Raw genomic sequence first — 23,899 nt, forward strand, 5'->3', positions numbered from 1 at the left:
GACTAGACTGCTGTAATGCCCTCCACACTGGTCAAACCAAAAAGAGTTTGTATCAGCTCCAACTAATTCAGAAAGCTGCAGAATGACAGATAGAAGACAGCAAGTGGTGTGAGCACATCACACCCTTCCTGCAAAAACTATACTGGCTACCAGTACCTTACAGGGCTAAATTTAAAACTCTATGTTTGATTTTCAAGGCCCTCAGACAAAAAGGGCCAAAGTACTTAAGGAATAAGTGAGCCCTTTACACATCTCTAAGACTGCTAAGGTCCTCTCAAGGATCATCACTATCTGTTCCCTCGTCAAAAGAAATTATATGATGTGATACCCACCAGCGAGCCTTCTCAGGAGTAGGCCTTAGGCTCTGGAATTTACTCCCAGAGGGGCTATGTCTAACTCGAGACTACCTCTACCTCAGGAAGCAGGTGAAAGCCTGCATCGTCTCCCAAGCCTTTAATACATAAAATAACTGAGTATACACTCATTCTACCCCTGGACTAGCTTGCTACACACACTGTAACTTAGACCAATTTCTTATATTTTGATAACTGTACAAGGAACTTGCCTTGAGTTTAGCCACCCATTTATTTATCCCAACTGCCTCTGTACCACGCATCTCTTTCCCTCAGCTATATAGTAAGCCATATTGTAGAAAATCTTTAGCATCATATCTATGTGAGTTGAATGTTCTAACTTGTGCTTATTAGGTGTATCACTAGGTCTATGTTGACATCGTATTATATCATTGGTATTTGAATTTCAGTGCTGTTAAATGTGTATATTTTTTATACTGTTCCATGGTAGTTCTATTATTAGACTTCAATTTGCTGTTCTCAAGTTTCTCATTTATTGAATTTATGTTTATACTTGGTTTATTTTACTGTTGTTATGCTGTTAACAAAATTGTAAGTTTTATGTTAAACTGGACCTGCTGTACACTGCTTTGGGTGAATCTCTTCATAAAGGCAGTTAATAAATCCCAATAAATATCAGCCAATGCCAAGTTAACATCAGGGTAGCAGCATGAGGGATTTCCTAACTTTAGCCATTTACTGAACAGGTTAGCATCCTCTGACTCTGCCCAGGCTCCACCAAAGCTCTGCCCATGGACCGGCCCGACACTAACTGGACAGTTAGAGGTGTTTTTCAACAGCACTGTCCAATGAAGTGCCAGTGAACATCAGCAGATAGGCAGCACAAGAGATTTAACCAGGCAGCAGGTTCTCCTGCCTGGCTGAATCATTTTGAATATTGACCCCATAGCAGTTGCCCTACTGGGTCAGATCTAAGGCAAATCTAGACTGCCCCAGCGTGACATTTCGCCCATTAGATTGTAAGCTCCTTTGAGCAGGGACTGTCCTTTTTTGTTAAACTGTACAGCGCTGCGTAACCCTAGTAGCGCTCTAGAAATGTTAAGTAGTAGTAGTAGTAGTAAATCTAGCCCAATAATCTCTTTCCAACAGTGGCTGGTCTAGGTCTCAAGTACCTGATAGAACCCCAAAAAATAGCAAGATTCCATGCTACTTAACTCCAGGAATAAGCAACAGCTTTCCTCTGGTCTGCCTTAATAATGGTTAATGGACTTTTCCTCTAGGAATTTGTGCAAACCTTTTTTTTAAATCCAGCTATGCTAACTGCTTTTACCACATCCTCCCACAAGTTCCAGAGATATGTCATGAAAAAAATATTTTCTCCTATTTGTTTACATTTGTTACTGGGTAACTTCATGAAGTGTTCCCTAGTGTTTCCACCTCCAACGTTCTGAAGCTGACTCCCGTGGCACTGAAGGGTTCATGGGGTTCATGCTGCCTGTAACCATCTGTCTCACTGTCCTGCCTTCACGTCATAACGTTATGACGTTGAGGGCTGAACACTGAGACGGAAGGGGATGCAGCATAGTTGCCAGGCAGAGTTTCAGGGTCCCTCCGTCCGAGTTTCAGGCTCCCTCCCTCCCTCCCTCCGTCCATCCGAGTTTCAGGCTCCCTCTGTCCGAGTTTCAGGTTACATAAGCTTTCTGAAAATCTAGATACATTACATCAACTGGCTCACCTTTATCCACATGTTTATTCACACCTTCAAAAAAATGTAGCAGATTGGTGAGGCAAGAATTTCCTTGATTCTGTCCCATTAAACCATGTTTGTCTCCATGTTCAGTAATTTTGTTTTGTATAATATCTTCTCCCATTTTGCCTAGCACTGGCTTGAGGCTTCTCGGTCTGTAGCTTCCCAGATCACCCTTGAGCCTTAAAAAAAAAAACTGGCCTTACCTTGGCAACCTTCTAGTCTTCAGGAACTTCAGTGCAGGTGCAGATGTTTACATCTGCTCAAAAAGGTATAAATCTTCATGCATAAAGGTCACAAGGACCTGTGTAGGTTAGTGTATTTTATAATCAGCATGCATGTGCAAACTCCACTCATACTCTGCCCAGATCACATCCCTGGTGATGCCTACAGTAAAAGTATATGCATTCATACCATCATGCTTATTTTTACGTCTGGTGCTGCTGTATGAGTCATTATGGGGAATTTTATAAATGGCACTCAAAATTGGGTGCCAGAAAATAAGTGCATTTCTACAAATGGCATGCACCCTTTATAGAAATGCGCTTCACACCAATTCCTGTGCCTAACTTTGGGTGCCTGCTGAAACCTGATGTAAATGCTGGCACCTGTTTTAGACATGCTGAGGCAATATTATATAACTATGCGTGCAACTTTTCGGACTGCCCCGACATGCCCCCTGTTGAGTTACAGGCTAATAGAGTTAGGCACCATGCCTTCTAGAAAAGTGCACAGCCAGATGCAATGCAGATTTTAATGGGTGCCAATCAACTTCAATAATTGGTTGTTAGCACCCAATTATTGAAGCAAATTGACTTGTTAACCAATTAATTTGCACATGCATCTTGGGAGCGCGCCCAAATTTTGGCATGCAAATCTAGGCAGGCAAATATAGAATCTGGGGGTATCAGTGCATATATTATCGCATATGCATGAAAAGATTCTTATACAATTACCCACTAATGCCTGGATTCTATATAGCGTGATCAAAATTGCACACACAAGTTTGGTCAAATTCTGGATTTGCGCATGCAATTTAATTACTTAACAAACAAATCAGCAACGAGCAATGATTGACGCTGATTGGCATTAATTCAAATTTACACGCAGAACTTGCTAGGCATATGCTGTAAAGAGGGGTGCATAAGTTCTAATGCACGCTGCCATAAAGGGGGCATGGTGTGGAATGGGTGTGGAATGGGTGGACCATGGGTGTTCTGAAAATCTATGCACAGGGTTATAGAATACACGTGCTCCATGCCTAACTTAGGCACTGGTATTTACACCAAGTTTTACTTGGCGTAAATAGACACATCTGGAGTTAGGCGCAGGAATGGCCACTAGGCATATTCTATAAACCCGACGTATTCTATAAACCATGCCTAAATGTAGGTAGGGTACACAGAATACGCCTAGGCCGGTGCCGATTTTTCAGGAGTCACATATAGAATCTAGTCCTTGGAGGGTAATTTTGTAAACAGGTCACTTCTGTGTGAAGGCCAAGTAGGCAACTATGTGTTTAGCCTCACAAAAGCTGCAGAAATCGTGGCATAGATTTATACCTGCTTGGGAATGGATGCAAATGTGTCAATGCCAAGTTTGCACATGCATGTACATTTTGTAGACAGCACACAGCCTTGATTTCGCCCAGCTCATATGTAATGTTGGTATAGTTCTTGAATACACATTTAAGAGAGATACTATATGGTTTGGAGCAGAACCGAAGGAGCAGCATTGCCTAAGATTTTCCTGAGACAGAAATACAGAACCCTGCTCTAATTGTGCAGCAGCCTAAAATCAGACCATTTTCTGAGGAACATTCTTGCACTGGACAGTTGTAAATCCAAGAAACAGAGATTATTTATTTATTAGGATTGCACTGGACAGTTGTAAAGCCAAGAAACAGAGGTTATTTATTTATTAGGATTTATTTATCACCTTTTTGAAGAAATTAATCCAAGGCAGTGTGCAAGTATAACCTAGATATAGCCAATGAAAAATTACAACACTAAAATATTTGAGTAACAGTACACAGTACTGCATAGTAATACACATTTAAAAACCCTTGTAGACAGCAAAAGGGACAAGCATAGGTGAAAGCGTCAGTATGCCCAACACAAGCTAACCGCACACTAAAATGGAACTACCGCCGGCCAGTGCTAGTTATGGCTTGAGCACGTGCCATTTCCAGTGCACTAGCAAAAAGTTTTTTTCTAGTGTGGCACTAACCTGATGGTAATCGGGCATTGTCACGCGCTGCCCAGTTACTGTGAGATTATTGTGGCGATAAGTCCTCCCCGAGGTCGTTGTCATCGTCACCGCCCCCCCCCTCCACCCACCCCCTCCGTCCACCACCGGGCCAGGTCCCCCTGTATTAAAATCATAGCACCTCACCTCAACCTCACTCCTTGTGAAAGAAGCACAGCAGCGGCAGTCTGCAGATCGCCTCCCCCTGTGTTCCGCCCTCGAGGGCGGGACAAAGGGAGGGAAGGCCCGAAGGGAGGCGATTTGCAGACTGCCGCTGCTGTGCTTCTTTCACAAGGAGCAAGGTCGAGGTGAGGCGCTATGATTTTAATTCAGGGGGGCCCAGCCCGGTGGTGGACAGAGGGGGGGCGGGTGGAGGGGACTGCGGTGCCGGGCCCCCCTTGGAGGCCCGGGCCCGGGGAATTTTGTCCCCCCTGCTCCCCACCCCTCGGCGGCCCTGCTCCTATGGAGGTGTATTCAGAGAGTCTTTGCAGTTAGAGAAGTCTCTCCTGGTGCACTAAAAACTGTGCACTGTTTGCTAAAAACAGGATTTTAGCAGAGGCGGAGAAGAGATCAGTCAAGAGATTCAAGAGATTCGTATACTTCATTCTTCAGCATTTGTGATAGCTGATATTTTATCAGCACAGCAGGCATGTTGATAATTGGAATGCTTGACTCTTGACACAGGCACTTTTGCAGAAACACAGCAATGTTAAGTCTTGTTCCTCCTGTTGCATTAATTGACCTACAGCTACTTAGCCTGTCCTTTATTTTACATGCCTTCATGAATACATTTAGGGTACAAATTTTATCTTTTGAACTCTGACCATTTTATTTAATTATGTGGATTTTGCTCACACCTTTTTCAGTAGTAGCTCAAGGTGAGTTGCATTCAGGTACACTGGATATTTCTCTGCCCCTGGAGGGCTCACAATCTAAGTTTGTACCTGAGGCAATGGAGGGTTAAGTGGCTTGCCCAAGATCACAAGGAACAGCACTGGGTTTCAACCAGCAACCTCAGGATGTCAAGACTGGTGCTGTAACCACTAGGCTACTCCTCCACTCCACATTTGTTTGTACTTATCTGTAAGGATCCTTTTCTCCCTTTTTTTTTTTACACATCACTACATAGTAACATACATTTAAAAAAAACCTTCATAGACAGCAAAGGGGACAGGCAGAGTTGGAACATACAGACTGAACAATAGGGCAACAGGAGTTAAGACAGACGAAAAAGGTGACTAACAATGAAAATATTCACATGCATGCAATTAATCTCAGCTAGATTATGTGTGGTGAAAAGGTACTGCTGCAGCACATTAAACCCTGTGTGTGTGACTTGCTAGTTAATTGCCTCCATAAAATGTTTAGGACGGTTAAGGTTACTCAAAGATCAAATGGATTAAGTTACTCTATTAAATGACTACTCTGGGAGTGTCCTGCCATCGCTTAGCTGTTGGAGATTACTTTCTTGTTGGTACTATGGGAATCCCATCAAGCACTTAAAAGCAAATATGCTACCTTGAAGGTATAACGCTAGTGGTAGCATCCCAACTCTATTAAACTTAGCTGTAGCATAGAGGCAATTAAAAACTTTTCAACCCCTATAGAAGTGGAGGTACATTTCAGAAAATCTCTTCTTGTCTGCTTGTGTGAGGACTGCAATATACGTTGAAGATAATAATAAATACATCTTCAGAAATGTATTAGGATTGAAAATATATTGTTGTGTGCACTCTTATGAACTTATATAAATTAGAACAATCGGGTTTGGAACACAGTATCAGTGGGGCTTGTAGTTTTTGGAAATCAGAACAGAAGAGGCTGGCTTCTATAAATGGTGCTCAAAAATGACGGCAACTCCATTAGTTGGAGCATAAGGACAGAGCCAGGAGGACTTCTACGGTCTATGTCCCAGAAACAACAAAGAAAGGCCATGATCAAGTATACAATATCATGTTCATTGTTGATTTAATCTTGAATTGATAATGAATATGACTGTTGGGCAGACTAGATGGACCGTTGAGGCATTAAGTGCTTTCCATAAAGGGCACACGTTCATTATAGAATTGCAGGTAGTGCTGGTTCCTGCACCCTAACATTGGGTGCCAGACTTACACCTGTTGAAACCTGGTGTAAATGTTGGCGCCTAATACGGGCATAGAGACCCAGTATTCTGTAACAACGTGTGCAACTTTCGGAATGCCCCTGACATGCCCTTGCCCCTTTTTGAGTTGCATGCAATAGGATTTGGGCACCTTGTGCTAAAGAATAGTTTGCAGCTGGATGCACACACAAATCCTAATTGGTGCCAATTCATGTCAATAATTGGTTGTTAGCAGCCCATTATTCTTCGTTAATGGCATCTTGGGATTTTGCCAAAATTTGAGCACCATATAAAGAATTTAGGGGAAAGTGTATGTAATTTTTCCCTGAGGACTATGTTAGCTTAACGTTTTGCCACACTGAACCTTCACAACCATTCTTACAACCACCATGGAGCAAGGGACGCCCCCCCCCCCCCCAAGCTTTAAATATATGCAGTATGTTAACTCCTCACTAAGGGGTCCTTTTACAAAGGCGCGGTAGGCTCTATGCACATGCAGCATGCGCCACAACGAGACTACCACCCAGCTGGCATGCCCCCAGGTGGTAATTTCAAACTTGGCACGTGTCCATAACACCTAGACAAATTACTTTTTTATTTCCTACCGTGCATGGTGTTTCCAGCATTAATTGGCAGTTGGCGTCTGCCAACCAATCAACGTGCATGTAGCGTATGAGCCCTTACTGCTAAGTCAATGGGTGGCGGTAAGCTCTCAGGCCAAAAATGGATGCACACTGGTTTCAATGTTAGTGCACGTCCATTTTCCGGTCCCTCAAAAAAAGACCTTTTTTCCTAAACATGGTTTTTAAAAAATGGCCCAGTGCATGCCCAAAAGACATGCTCGCACTACCACAGGCCACTTTTTACTGCAGCTTAGTAAAAGGACCTCTAAGACTTTAAACTATGTAGGTATCTCTAATATATCTTCATATAGTCATTCATCATCACATTTCTAGATCTTACTCAAGAGCACTACCTAAGAAAAAACAGGAAATGGAAGAGAGATCCTGCTAACCATTCCATCATTAATCTGCGTCCTATTGGAAACACAATGATGAAATTTGGTAAACATTTTGCCAAATGAGAGATGTTGTTCTGCCGTGCAGGACTGGTTGTCAACATCTCCATGCCAAAACAGTCAAATTAATCTAAAGGATAATTTAGAAAAGTAATACAAAAACAACACACATGATGAGGTCACATAGGGCGAGATTCAGTATATGTTGCTGAAAAATCATCACTCAACACTATTCTATAAAAGGTCCTCCGGGATGAGTACTCTTTATAGAATAGCACCTAGTGAGGATGACTGTGTATAATTTTGGCAGCAAGCAAAAAGCAGACCAAGGATGTAGGGGTGCTGGGCAAATTTATTATTTATATATATTGCAGCACTTCCTCAGCAATAGAGCAGATTCACCTTCTCACTAAGGGGTCCTTTTACTAAGCCGTGCAAGCATCTATGCGCCCCCAACGCATGCCAAAATGGAGTTACTGCCAGGCTACTACGTGGTTCTTGGAGTGATTTCATTTGTGGAACGCGTCCGATACGTGCATCTGAAAAATAATTTTTATTTTCGGCTGCACGTATCAGCCACATGCCAAGTGGCATTGGACGTGCGTAGGTCATTACCGCCCGGTTACCGCATGAGAATTTACCGCTAGATCAATGGCTGGTGGTAAGGTCTCAGACCCAAAATGGACACATGGCAATTTTGATTTTGCCGCACGTCCATTTTTGGCAAAAATTTTAAAAAGTCCTTTTTTACAGGTGCGCTGAAAATTGGATCAGCGTGTGCCCAAAACTCTTGTCTACACAATCGCAAGCCATTTTTCAGCACACCTTTGTAAAAGGATCCCTAACAGCATTGGTGTTAGTGAGAAGGTGAATCTTCTCTGTTGGTGAGGAAGTACTGCAATATATTTGGAGACATTATAACTTTAGGGGAAAGCTGGATATTTTTCCCTATAGTTTCTAACCCCTGACGCAGCCATAGGGCAAAATGTAGGCAGGTCAGGTATTTGTACTGATAAATTTGCCCAGCACTCTTGTATCCTTGGTCTGCTTTTTCCTCTCTGTCACATTGGTGTGCAGATCATCGCCTCTCTTGTTGGTTGCTAGCTTTGCTGTGTACAGTTTTGGATATGAGGCCTTAAGCCAGCTGAAACCTGGTGTATATCCTGGGGCGTGAATCCTCAGAATTCTATAACACTGTGCACATCGCCCATGTCCTTCCCATGGCGACGTCCCCTTTTAGGTTGTGCATGATGGGATTTGGGCACCCAGGCTTATAGAAAAGTGTACAGCCAGATGAACACGCAATTTTAATTGGTACCAATTAAAGCCAATAAGTGATAGCATCCAATTATTGGTGTTAATTTGCTCACTAATCAATAAAAATGTGGATGGAATTGTGTCCAAATTTGGGTTGCCTTTATAGAATCCATGGGATAAAGACCATCAAGGCCCTGCTCTTTCCTTCTACCACACCACTCTCTTCTCCCTGCCCTCCTTTCTGCAATTTAGCCTTCTGTGATTACAAAAACAAAATAGGAAAAAAAAATTACTGTCAATTTAATTCTAATAAACTGAGCAGATATAATCTGTATCTTATTGATCTGTATCTTATTAATAAGTTCTATATGGGTAACATGAAAACTTTATTTTAACATTTTTATCTCTCCAGGTCTGTCTTACCTCTAACAAAAAAAAAGGGGGGAAGTGAAAATAATAAATGGGAGGCATATTTTCAAAGCACTTAGACTTACAAAGTTTCCTTAAGAGACTTGGATAGGAGCGTTCTCTCAGGCCCCTTGGCTGATGTAATCTGAGCACATTCCCCAGAAGAGATACCATCCTTTGGCAAGAAGACACCAGCCCTGATCGTCACTGCATAACAGCTCTTTAGCTGACATTTAAACCACTTCAGGGAAATTGCTTACTGAGAATGAAGGTAATTAGTAACTAGTCGGAGGAGTCCTGAAAAGGGGGGAAAAAAAAACATGAATAGCAAGGAAATAGCTAGAAGTGAGAACCAGGAACATATAATAAACATGCACAGAAATACTTAGCAGAAATGTGAATGTTTGCACTCCCACTCCTAGACTAGCAGGTTTCAGATCATATTCACAGACATAAAGGAAAATAAGTCCTCTTAGTCAGCAGGATGTGTGTCATTTTCTGTACAAACATAGTTTGGAACCTGTCAATCATCTGCTTACTGTAAATGAAGAGTCAGCAGCAGCAATCACAATAAGCTATATGAAAACGTTTTGAATAACACAACCTAGAAATGGGTGCCCTTGGTTTTTAGTACTTGCATGCAACCATGTTTTCTCCACTTTTTAGCTAAGGTTAAATGTAAGGTCTGAGCCAGGGGCTGATAACAGTTCCTACTTTTTTTGCATTATCTGTACAATATAGGGGTTAACAATTTATCAGTATCAGTACTATAAGCAACTTGAGATGTACCAAGACTGTTTGTTTAGCATATTTTGGGGTGTTTAGTGAAACATTTGTAAAAAAGATTGAAAGCACTAAAATATTTTATTTTTGCAAAACAAATAGAGGGTTTGGATCATTATTTTGTATGTGATTTGTTTCCCATTTAGACTTTTAAAGCTATAGTGGGTTATAAAGTTTTTATTATTTTTTTATTATTTTATTATTAGTGGACAGTATTATTAGTGGAGGAGTGGCCTAGTGGTTAGGGTGGTGGACTCTGGTCCTGGGGAACTGAGCTCAATTCCCACTTCAGGTACAGGCAGCTCCTTGTGACTCTGGGCAAGTCACTTAACCCTCCATTGCCCCAGGTACAAATAAGTACCTGTATATAATATGTGAGCCGCATTGAGCCTGCCATGAGTGGGAAAGCGCAGGGTACAAATGTAATAAAATAAAAATGAATGATAAAGGAAGCTGTAGTGTTGACACTATAAATATCAATGAGTGTCATCATGAAGATTACTGAGATCCTTTCCTCTTAAAAAAAATAGCAGTAAGTATTGGTAAGAGCTGAGTAGTTTACCATACAAAGTCTGTTTTGCAATACTTCTTGTGACTGGTAGTTCAGAATTTGTTACTCAACCCCAAAGAGGATTAAAAAAATTAAAAAAAAACATTGACATTGGTTAAAGCAGGAAGATTAAAGGGGGGGGGGGGGGCGGTAGTGACTAAGCAAGCAGTAAAACATTGCATTTCACCACAGCATAATTAACCAAAGCAGATGCTTGGAATGCCATCTCAGTGGAGGTGATGGAGACTGAAACAATGAAGGATTTCAGAAAGGCATGAAATAAAACACAGACCCCCTCATTCTATAACTCTTCAGCTTGGAGAAAAGATGGCTGAGGGGAGATATGATAGAGGTCTATAAAATAATGAGTGGAACGGGTAGATGTGAATCGTTTGTTTACTCTTTCCAAAAACACTAGGACTAGGGGGCATGCGATGAATCTACAAAGTAGTAAATTTAAAACGAATCGGAGAAAATCTTTCTTCATTCAACGTGTAATTAAACTCTGGAATTTGTTGCCAGAGAATGTGGTAAAAGCGGTTAGCTTAGCGGGGTTTATAAAAGGTCTAGATGGCTTCCTAAAGGAAATGTCCATAGACCATTATTAAATTGACTTGGGGAAAATCCACTGCTATTTCTGGGATAAGCAGCATAAAATGTATTGAACTTTTCTTGCCAGGTATTTGTGACCTGGATTGGCCACTGTTTGAAATAGAATGCTGGGCTTGATGGACCTTTGGTCTGTGCCAGTGTGGCAATACTTATGGTATGTAAAGTTAAGTGCCAACCCCCAGATTCTATAAATAGCATTTTAAATTATGCATGCAGATTTGGGCACACTCCCAATTTGCGCATGCAATTTATTTAAATAACAACCCAATTAGTGCAAATAATTGGGTCCAAACAATTATCAGTGCTAATTGGCATTAATTAAAATTTACATGCAGATCAAAAGAGGGGGTGGGGCCATAGGAGGGTCAGGGGCAGATCAGGGACATTCCTGCAATTTTTGTGTGTTGTTATAGATTAAGGGGGATCTGCACATAATTTAGGCATGACGATTTACATCAGGGTTCAGTTGCTGTAAAAGGTCGCGCCTATATATACCACACTAATAGCAAGCCCAGCTCCTATCAATATATCTTATCAACAACCATTTTAATTTGCAGTTACAGATTTACTATTGAATCCATCAGATACTCATACATCATCCACTAGACCTATTTCTTTTGAGCCTGGCATAGATAAGGGTGAGCATGTAATCATCATCAATCCATTATAGATTTTTTAATTTTTGCTTTTATAATTTTACTTTCATTTGCATTTCTTTCCTCATATAAAATGAATCAAGTGTTTAACTCAATTTAGCTTCTTCTTTATCTTCTTATCTTAACTTGAACATAAACCTTCACTATGAGGTATTTGAGAAATCATCAAGGGGACACGTTCATAACTGACATGAATTCAGATTTCGCCACTGGCTGTCTCAAGGTAGTCTCCTAAAACAATGAAAAACATATTTATAATAGAACTTAAACAGACCATGTATAGTCATGAATCCTGGTGCTAAGTGCTATTCTATAATTTTTTTATTTGTTTATTTAGATTTGCTCACACCTTTTTCAGGTGTAGCTCAAGGTGAGTTACATTCAGGTACAGTGGATATTTCTCTGTCTCAGGAGGGCTCACAATCTAAGTTTGTACCTGAGGCAATGGAGGGTTAAGTGATTTACCCAAGATCACAAGGAGCAGCAGTGGGATCTGAACCAGCCACCTCTGGATTGCAAGCCCAGGGCTCTAACCACTAGACAACAACAACAACCATTTCTAAAGCGCTACTAGGGTTACGCAGCGCTGTACAATTCAAACATAGAAGGACAGTCCCTGCTCAAAGAGCTTACAATCTAAAAGACAAGTGAACAATCTAGAGGACGAGTGAACAGTTAATCTGATAGGGTGGATAGATTGGGGTATTTTATTGTTGTTCAACCACTAGGCCACTCCTACACTCCGAATGGCACCTAATGTAAGTGTCATTCACAGAGAAGGCTAAGTTCTATTTTTTTTCAGTGCCATTTAGAGATTTAAAACCAGTGTGCAAGTATTTTATAGAATAATTAGCACATACGAACATCAGAAGAGTCAAAAATTGGCAGTTATGTGCTAAAGTGGCAGGTGCTATTCTATAACACACACTCACCAAAGTCACTTAACATGGGCACAGCATGGGTTAACCATGTATGTGTTGACAAGCAGCACATGCAACTTACAGTCAACAGAAACCAGTCATTGACCTGTCAAAAGTGGGCGCCCCTAAATTTTGACATGCAAAATAGAGACCTGCACAGGAACTGGGTTTTGTGGGAATCCCTTCCAGGGCTGCGGGATTCCTGCAGGAATGGAAGCAGTTCTGCAGGGTTCCTGTGAGGACAGAAGCAGTTCTTGGCGGGGTTTCTGTGGAAGTGTAAGCTGCACCTGTGCCAACCTCTCACCTACCAAATACCTTAACTGTTGCCTCCTCCTCCTCCTCCTTGCTTTAACAGCGCAGATGGAGAAAGTCTTCCATTAATCCTCTCTGCATTCAGGCTGATGCGCAGGCCTCAGTTCTGGCCCAGGCATGAGCATCAGAGGTCACCTGACCTACTGGTGTGTGCATGTGGCAACTTCTCAGCACACAGTGCCAGTGAATCAGAGACGAGTCTTACATGTGTACATGTACACACCAGATTGTTCCAAGTTCGAACTTCCATTCCTTCCTTGCCTACAGTGCTGTGACTCAAACCCAGAGAGAGGGAAAGACAGAGCCGACCAGAATTTTTTAGGTACCATTAAATTCTTGTGGGGATAGGTGGGAATGGGTTCCATTCTTATGGGAACGGCTAAGATTCCTGTGGGGGTGAGTGAGAACGGGTTAGATTTCTGTTCCCATGCAACTCTCTAATGCCAACACAGCTTTGCACTAATCTATATATAGTGGGGGAAATAAGTATTTGATCCCTTGCTGATTTTGTAAGTTTGCCCACTGACAAAGACATGAGCAGCCCATAATTGAAGGGTAGGTTATTGGTAACAGTGAGAGATAGCACATCACAAATTAAATCCGGAAAATCACATTGTGGAAAGTATATGAATTTATTTGCATTCTGCAGAGGGAAATAAGTATTTGATCCCCCACCAACCAGTAAGAGATCTGGCCCCTACAGACCAGGTAGATGCTCCAAATCAACTCGTTACCTGCATGACAGACAGCTGTCGGCAATGGTCACCTGTATGAAAGACACCTGTCCACAGACTCAGTGAATCAGTCAGACTCTAACCTCTACAAAATGGCCAAGAGCAAGGAGCTGTCTAAGGATGTCAGGGACAAAATCATACACCTGCACAAGGCTGGAATGGGCTACAAAACCATCAGTAAGACGCTGGGCGAGAAGGAGACAACTGTTGGTGCCATAGTAAGAAAATGGAAGAAGTACAAAATGACTGTCAATCGACAAAGATCTGGGGCTCCACGCAAAATCTCACCTCGTGGGGTATCCTTGATCATGAGGAAGGTTAGAAATCAGCCTACAACTACAAGGGGGGAACTTGTCAATGATCTCAAGGCAGCTGGGACCACTGTCACCACGAAAACCATTGGTAACACATTACGACATACGGATTGCAATCCTGCAGTGCCCGCAAGGTCCCCCTGCTCCGGAAGGCACATGTGACGGCCCGTCTGAAGTTTGCCAGTGAACACCTGGATGATGCCGAGAGTGATTGGGAGAAGGTGCTGTGGTCAGATGAGACAAAAATTGAGCTCTTTGGCATGAACTCAACTCGCCGTGTTTGGAGGAAGAGAAATGCTGCCTATGACCCAAAGAACACCGTCCCCACTGTCAAGCATGGAGGTGGAAATGTTATGTTTTGGGGGTGTTTCTCTGCTAAGGGCACAGGACTACTTCACCGCATCAATGGGAGAATGGATGGGGCCATGTACCGTACAATTCTGAGTGACAACCTCCTTCCCTCCGCCAGGGCCTTAAAAATGGGTCGTGGCTGGGTCTTCCAGCACGACAATGACCCAAAACATACAGCCAAGGCAACAAAGGAGTGGCTCAGGAAGAAGCACATTAGGGTCATGGAGTGGCCTAGCCAGTCACCAGACCTTAATCCCATTGAAAACTTATGGAGGGAGCTGAAGCTGCGAGTTGCCAAGCGACAGCCCAGAACTCTTAATGATTTAGAGATGATCTGCAAAGAGGAGTGGACCAAAATTCCTCCTGACATGTGTGCAAACCTCATCATCAACTACAGAAGACGTCTGACCGCTGTGCTTGCCAACAAGGGTTTTGTCACCAAGTATTAGGTCTTGTTTGCCAGAGGGATTAAATACTTATTTCCCTCTGCAGAATGCAAATAAATTCATATACTTTCCACAATGTGATTTTCCGGATTTAATTTGTGATGTGCTATCTCTCACTGTTACCAATAACCTACCCTTCAATTATGGGCTGCTCATGTCTTTGTCAGTGGGCAAACTTACAAAATCAGCAAGGGATCAAATACTTATTTCCCCCACTGTATATAAAACTCACCCTCAACGTTCTGAAGACAGTGACGTCAGTGAAGCCAAGCCCTGACATCCTTCAAAAAGGTTCGAAGGTTCGTGGTGGTGAAGCCACCAAAATCGCTCCGGGCCCCGCCTTCGAGGGCGGAGCAATGGCAGAACAACGAAGGGGTTGGCAGGGAGGGAGGCAGGGGGATGGGAAATTGCTATGGGCCCCACCCTCAAGGGCGGAGCAATGGCAGAACAACCAAGGGGATGGCAGGGAGGGAGGGAGGCAGGGAGACCGGGGGGGGGGGAAATCGCTATGGGCCCCGCCCTCGCGTTCAAACTTCATGACGTTGAGGGCGGAGCAATGCCACAACAACGAAGGGGTTGGCAGGGGGGGTGTTGCCGATGAAAACCTTGCTAGCGTCCGTTTCATTTGCTCAGAAACAGGCCTCTTTTACTAGTATTCTATAACAGCTTAGACACATCCTGAAGCCATTATAAAATTGGCATTAAATGAGCTGATTTGTGGTACCTAACACGTTGTGCCAAGTTATAGAATTGCCCCTTCAGAGCATTTCCATTTCTATTCTAAGCAAAACTTAAATGATTATCCCACTGCAAAGAAGCACAGAGGACAGTAAATTACATGGCGTTATTAACCACAGGGTCCATTACATAAAAATTGGCCCTGTGGAAAATAATGAATGTTAACATTAGTATGCATTACCTATTAGTACATTACCGACTTCCAGTCAATATTCAGCCAGCTTAACTCCCAGTGCCTCCCTGACTCCGTCACTGTGACACCCCTCTCCTACCCAGATTTGATACAGCCATTAGGTGCAATATTCAGCAACACTACCCTGAATATTGGCGGCCAACCCGCTGAGCCCAAATTAAGCGGGCAAGAGCCTCTCTTGCTTGCTTTAATTGCTTTGCATATTGGGCTCATTGTTCCTACGTTGTATATTATTATTATGTCTCAAGAAACATGCAATTGTTTAATTGACACTCTCCATATTGTTAAGAAATTTAATTCTCATTGTTACACTCGAGGATCACAAACATTTTCTCAGCACTGTACATATCTGAGGCCCTGATGCGCAAAACTCCAGCACAGTACAGAACAGTGCCACAAAATAACTACCTAATGCTCGACGCTAATGGTTTGCAAACGATGTGCGCTGTTAGTTTGAGCATTAGGAAGTAAAGCGGCAGGATTGTGCCAGGGGCATGCAAACAAGAGCTGCATGAAAGCAAAGCTCTTGTGTTCATGCTCATTTCAAAGGGGGGGACAAGAGTGGTGTGCTTTACCAGTGTGCCACGGTCTGTTGCTCCAGTCTGATCAGCAGCAACAAGGAGAGACTCCAGTCAGTTCCTGAGCACAAACGCTTCATACACATTGCTCACATTTCACTCCACTAGTGCAGAGATACTTGTTTTTTCAGCTCCAGAACCACTCTTCCCCCTCCCCCTCCCCCCCTTAAATCTGTCTTGCCTTGTACACCGGGAGCCGCATGCAGTGCATCGGGGCACATAAGCCAAGAAGGGAGGGAGGTCTGGGCTGAAGCGACGGTGATAGAGTACTTTCATGGAAGGCTTTTTTGCTTGGCTGCTTATAATGTCTCATGCTTGCCGGGTTACCTAACGCCAGCTCCGAACTGGTGTAATGTTCCCGGTGATAAGAGTGCCCTTGTTCACGGCACTCTTCTTTCATCATCAGGGTAAATTGATAATTACCTGATTAAAATGTGATTTGCATGCTGCCTGTGTTATCCTCTAGCGTGGTTGTTGTTCCCCAAGCCAGAGGCCTCCGAACATCCTGCAGTAGCAAATGTTGGTGGTAGTCCGGGACTAATGGCCTCTAGCGCCCGCTTTTGCTTTTGAGCATCAGAGCCTAAGAAAGGTAGATCGATACCATAAAGCAGAGAGGATAGGTGGAAGACTGTTGGGGGGGAAGGAGATGAGGGAGGGATAAAAATGTAAGCAAGAGGTGGTGTATTTGCTGGAACTCAAAATTTTAATTTGTGAGATGTATCCCCCCCCCCCCCCCCCCAAATATTTTGATTACACATTCAGGCCCCTTAATTAGCTATTAGTTATTCCACTGTGATGTATTTTCCTAGAATACTTGTAAACACGTTTTAGTTACAGTGAGAACAAATCTCTTCTAAGTAGCCTTTAATAGCACTAACTACTTCTAACTAAGATACTCAGCTCATGCAGGAGGCACAAACCATTCTACAGATAATGAATTATTTACATTCATGACCTTGCTAATTTCCAATTTGTCAGTGCAAAGAATTGGAAAAACAATAGACCTGGTATTCCAAACACTTAAATACAAATAATTACTGTAGTGCATCATATGTGTCATCTAGTCTCCCGAGCCTTGGGTTAAAGTATAGTAGTGTCACCGCTATTGTACAATTGTGTTAGCAAAGCTGCAAAAAGGCTCACGTACCTTTGATAAAAGGTGTTTTATTTGTATTGTGCTGACATCATAAGTATCATATCTATATTATATGAATGTTGTTAACAAACAAAAACAAGGAGAGAAAACATAGGGGGCCTGATATTCGAAGTGATTTTAGTGGACAGAAGAGGCTCCTGCCTGCTTAAATCACCTGGGACCGCCCAGCTGCTGATATTCAGCAGCAGTTAACATGGCAGTGCCACTGATTACGACGCAGACTGGCCCAAACAAATATGTGCAGGTCAGGGGTGGTGCTGGGGAGGAGCCGGTAGATATGCAGGTGCCGGAAATATTTAGTGGCTGCCTTGACAAAATGGCTGCAACCATTTTGGATTTACAGTTGCTAGGGGCAGGAGCAAATTGTCTTTGCTCCTGGCCCCATCGCCTCCTGCTGGACCACCAGAGACCTCAGGTAGGCCTGGGGGGGGGGAGGTCTATCCTGACTTGAAGGTAGGAGTAGGCAGGGAGGGGGAAGGACCTGTGGGGGGGTGGGGCTACGGACCATGGGAGGGGAGTGAGGAGTGGAGGGAAACTGGACTATTTTTTAAGACGGGTTCCAGCCAATATTCAGCCAGGGCCCTCATAACTGTCTTATGTGGGCCACAGCTAAATATTGGCTGGAACCACATAAGCTCCGGCGGCCAGGCCACATAAAATTAGCACCCAAATTTGGGCACCCTTTTATTGAATCTGGGGGATTGTGAGGCAGTCACTTCACAAACCTTAACATGCACAAAAAGAGCAGTTTAACTCAGCATCTTCCATATACGGTCCAGTGTCTATACGTGTGCAGGGCAGTTCTATAACTGGGTGCCTTCATTTATGCACCACGTGTGTATAAATGCACAGAATACCAACACTTTTGCTGGTAAGTGTAACCTTATCGTAAAAAGTGGCAGCAAAGTGAGTAAGCACTATTTTGTGTGGGCGCACAGTAGTGGCACAGTGTATAAACCAGGAGTTCTCAACCCAGTCCTCAGAACACACCTAGCCAGTCAGGACGTCAAGATACCCATAATGAATATGCATGAGATAGATTTACATAGAATGGAGGTAGTGTATGCAAATCTGTCTGATGCATATTCATTGTGGACATCCTGAAGAACTGACTGGCTAGGTGTGTCCCAAAGACTGGGTTGAGAACCCCTGGTATACATGCAAGGGACATTCATATGGACTGAGTATGGGAGGGGCATGGGCATGGGCATGGGCATGGGCAGAACTGCTACTTACACACATAACTTACTAAATACTCTTACATTACATTATTATTTATTTAGATTTTGCTCACACCTTTTTCAGTAGTAGCTCAAGGTGAGTTACATTCAGGTACTCTGGATATTTCTCTGTCCCAGGAGGGCTCACAATCTAAGTTTGTACCTGAGGCAATGGAGGGTTAAGTGACTTGCGCAAGATCACAAGGAGCAGCAGTGGGATTTGAATCGGCCACCTCTGGATTGCAAGACCGGTGCTCTAACCACTAGGCCACTCCTCCCTGCCACATTTAAGTTCTTGCAGTTACGTCAGATCTATAGCTAGTGCAACTGTGGTCACAAATGTAAGGTGCACTGATGCCAGGTTACATATATTATGCAGGTGGCCATATGCCATTATAGGATAGGCTTTCTGTGCATGGCATCAGTGCACCTAACAGGTGGTGCCCTCTTATACTGTAGAATTGCACCCATTAGGGCCCTATATTAAGAATAATATACATAGAAATGGTGCCAATTAAGGAACAAAGTCCTATAAGGTTAAATTTATCATTTTATGAGAACTTTGATGACACTTACACGTGCCTTGGAGCTGGTGCAAAAGCCAACAGGGAAATCTTTCAAAAGTATTTATATATTCTCACTATAGATGGGAAAGCACATATATACTTTTTTGGCCTGCCCAAACCATATCCCCTTGAAATCTCTGTGTCCTGGCCATCTACACATGTAAACAGCAGCTTTCTGAAATGACCATTCACAAGTGTAGCCAATCCACAAGTGTAAATGCCACTATTTCCATGTGGAGATGCTTCACCAATGACCTCCCATATTTACAAGGTATCCAAATCTCAACCGCTCTGAGCACTCAGTGAATGGCACTTGGGCCTCCCACTGTTCCCAAAGGTTGTTCCTCTTCATCTAGTACAAAACTTACAGTACAATCTCACTTATCCAACTGCTGATCCGACCAGCTGGCATATCTGACAGACTCCTGGTGACGTCACATGGCTTCTCTTTCTGTTTTCTGAACTCGGGCCCTACCTTTACCATCATTGTGAGTAAGGTCCCTTCTTTTACTGCCTTTGTTTCAGCATTGTTTGAGGGGTTTTACCATTGTTTTCCATATTATCCAACTTTTCATTTATCTGACAATGGGTTGGACCTGTTTAGGTCAGATAATCGAGATTACTGTACTTCAGTATCTTTTTGGTGAAGATCTACTCTCCTGAAAATGCAGCCCTCCTGGCTGCCTTTCACTGCTCTCTGGTAGATCACTTCAAAGAACCCACTCAGTCCCCTCTGTATAATACTACTCCATTCTATGAGATAGATAGCACCTCTCTCTACCTTACAAAAATAAGTGGAAACCATCCCATGCCTTGAAATTTCCCTCTTTCAGATGTATGGGACATAAAAATGTACTGAACAAGCTTAAGAGTTATCCAGACATGAACCATTAATTATCTTTATAATTTTGTTCACATATGGGCCTAATGCAGGGGTTCCCAAACCTTTTTGGTTCACGGCACCCTTAGTGTCTGAGCAATTTTTCATGGCACCCCCCCCCCCCCCCCCCAGCCACTGGGGTCTCCGCACCCCCCTGACTACATAGGTCTCCACACCCCCCCCCCCCCCCACCACCACCACATAGGTCTCTCTTTCCCTGCAGCCCCTTCTCAGAAAGTCCAGCACAACATTCTCTGCAGCCCCTCTCCTCCTATAAATTCAGCACACCTCTGCCTTCCCCAAATCCAGCATCGTTCACTACCTTCCTTCCTGCAGGTCCAGGTTCACTTCCACTTCCTTCTCCTTCCCCCGCCACCTCTGCAGTGCTTGCAGCTTACATTTTCAGGTTGTCCACTATTCACACAGGCAGGCACTCCGGGGCCTTCCCAGTCTGCCATGTCCGGCCCTCTCTGATGCAACTTCCTGTTGTGAGGGACAGACGTGGCAGAGGGAAGTCCCTTCAGTGCCTGCGAGAATCGCGGACGGATGGAAAATGTAAGCTGCAAGTACTGCAGCGGCAGCGGGGGAAGAAGCAGGAACGCAGCAGGTTCTGGACCTGTGGGAGGGGAAAGTAGGGAGCAATGCTGTATTGTGGGCGGCGGGAGGGAGGTCAAGGTTTGCTGCGGCACTCCTGAAGGTTTGCTGTGGTGCACCAGGGTGCTGTGGCACACAGTTTGGGAAACGCTGGCCTAATGCATTAAGGCCCCAATGCGCAGAAGCAAATGCAGGCACAAGAGGCCATTAGCACCAGACTACCACCCGCGTTTGCCAGTGCATCATGCTTAAAGGAGTAGCTTAGTGGTTAATGCAGTGGACTTTGATCCTGGGGAAATGAGTTTGATTCCCACTGCAGCTCCTTGTGACTCTGGACAAGTCACTTAACCCTCCATTGCCCCTGGTACAAAATAAATACCTGAATATATGTAAACCACTTTGAATGTAGTTGCAAAAACCTCAGAAAGGCAGTATATCAAGTCCCATTTCCATTTCCCTTAAATGTCCCTACCACAGGGAATGAGTGTGCCAAGGAATAGCACAACCAGCATGCAAACGTATGCTGATGAGCTGACTCCCTATTCCTCTACAATGCTCCGTGGCAAGCGTGCCCAACAGATATTTTTGTATACAGATCATCAGACCACAATGACTTATGCATAGAACATAGTAGCTGGTCACAAATACCTTGGTCAGACCATAGCAAACTAAACTTTACTTTAAAATAGAGGGACCTAGGAGACAGACAAATCAAACAGAGTAAACGCAAAGATCTACCAACAAGGAGTAAAATCAATGCAGAAACATTCTGGGATGTAAGTAAACAAGACACAGAAGCACTCAACCCAGAATCAGAGGAATTCACGAGAACCTACCTGGGATCTAAATATAGGACCACGCTGAACAAGATAAAACGCGTAAAATACAGGAAGAGAACTTCAAATATACCAACCTCATGCCCTTACTGCATTTGGGCTCCTGCAGTTACGGCAGGTCTATGACTAGTGTAATTGTGGGCGCCTACATTTTAGTATATTAGAATGGAATCTGAGCATCTAGATGCCATTATAGAATAGGTTCTCACCGTGCAGCAGTACTACTTATAGAATTGCTCCCTTACCCCTAATTCTAGAAATTTCTGACTTGTACACAAATATGTGTGTGCAACTTCTAGAATAAGGTCAGGTGCACGCATAACTTAATAGATGAATCAGATGCTAATTGACCTCAACCAATTATTTGCTATAGTGTTAATTGGCGCTAAGTAGCATTAATTGGCAGTTCTGCACATAACTGCCCTTAGTCAGTATTCTGTAAGTTGCATGCTCAAATTCCCCAGCATGCAACTCCAAGGGAGGCATGGACCTGGGAAGGGATAGGCAGGTCAGGCAGTTCACACGCACAGGTTCTACAATACTAGCATTTACGAGTCTGCCCACAGTTAGGTGTGAGCATTTACACCAGTCATTTTTCTGACAAAAGTTCTCACACATAAATGCAGACTTATACCAGCCAGTGGCATAGCTACGTGAGGCCACGGGGGCCTGGGCCCCCGTAGATTTGGCCTTGGACCCCCCTGCCAATGACCCTCTTGACCCCTCTCCCGCTGCCAACCTGCCGTCGCCTACCTTTGCTGGCGAGGGACCCCGACCCCCGCCAGCCGAGGTCCTCTTCTTCCGGCGCAAGGCTTCTTCTGTAGGCGACAGTGGGGGGGGGGGGGGAGGGTCGAGAGGGTAGTTGGCAGGGAGGTCAAGGTTGGTGGTGGAAATGGCGGCAGCGGCGGGGGGGGGGGCTAAAATGTGCCCCCTCACCTTGGGCTCTGGACCCCCCTCCCGCCGAAGTCTGGCTACGCCCCTGATACCTGCATGCTATAACGGCAGTTATGCGTGCAACTGTCGATATACAATCTGTGCTTAGCATACATCGTCCCAATGCCTAACTTATTAGTGCATAGGCTCCAATGGTATTAAAAAAGTGAATACGATTTACATGCAAGCATGACACACACTGATTCCTCACGGTATTGTTATGATCAATACTGTACATGTTGGGGAAAGAGCATGGCACTTTTCCTCCCTCAGGCAAATGCTTTACCTGAGAGTCTTATTTTATATTGAAATTGCTTAAAAATGCTGTTCTGTTGCATCCATAAAAGATCCCCCCCCCCCCCCCCCCCCCCCCGCCACACACACACACACCAACTGGACAAAGCTACACATGCTTCCTGCGCTCTGCATGTGTTTATCCAGAGTGACTGTTTATACATTAGCGTGGTAAGAGGAATCTGCTTTTTCACTTTAAAGTCCATTCTTTGTTATACATCTGGTGCTCTTGTAGCATCATAAAGAGGATCTCAGCCCCTTAAAAACCTTCTTATCTCTGGAATGTTCTTCATCAGCAGAATTTTTATAGGCAAAATCCACTTACATCCTGTGGAAAGCTATAACCTGAATGAACCAATAATCATAAATCTAAAAAATACTCTATTGAACTTCTGAGCAATCAGGCCAGTAATATCCCTTCCAGTAGTGCAATAAGCCAGCAGTGCTAACTAGATTGCTAGACACTTCAGCTGGTCTGCCTCTCGACCCTCTTGCTTTCCTGCTGCATCGTATTTATACAGCTCATTTCTTTATTTTATGAATTTTTCCCCTAGTGCATCCTTATTTCTTACATTTTTGTATTCTGAAATAAAAATGCTCACTTTTCATTGCAGCCACACCCTTTGTTGTAGACATGAGTTCATTTGGAAGTTGGATGGCCCGGCCTTTGAACTTCCTGTGTTCCAGTGAGCCCCCGCATGACATTCTGTTAAGTGGTATGAGCACCACAGCAAGATCCTCAAAGATAGGACAAGCTTATGAGCAAGAGGTTATAAAATGTTCAAAGCATTAGATTCTCCTCTGAAATTAAATATATGGCAGAACTAAGAACAACAACAAAAAAAGATAGTTATGTTAAGTACCAGGTGAATTCAATGCAAATCCATAGTACCGTTCTCTAATTTCCACCAGCACACATAAGGAAAATCTGTCTTGGATATACATGTAAATTCATTAATGAGCATTAAATCCAGTAGCACATCTTAGTAAAATGACCCTTTAGTATATGATCCACCTTATTAGTGTCACTCTCCTTTCTAAGGGCACTAGGAAAATGAAGGTGGGGTGGTTAAAAGTGAATGGATTGATATTCAGCGGCATTTATTCCCGTAGAAGTGGCTCCTGCCCACATAGGTGC

Source organism: Microcaecilia unicolor, chromosome 1 (genome assembly GCF_901765095.1).
Source record: "Microcaecilia unicolor chromosome 1, aMicUni1.1, whole genome shotgun sequence".
In the NCBI taxonomy this organism is placed as follows: Eukaryota; Metazoa; Chordata; class Amphibia; order Gymnophiona; family Siphonopidae; genus Microcaecilia; species Microcaecilia unicolor.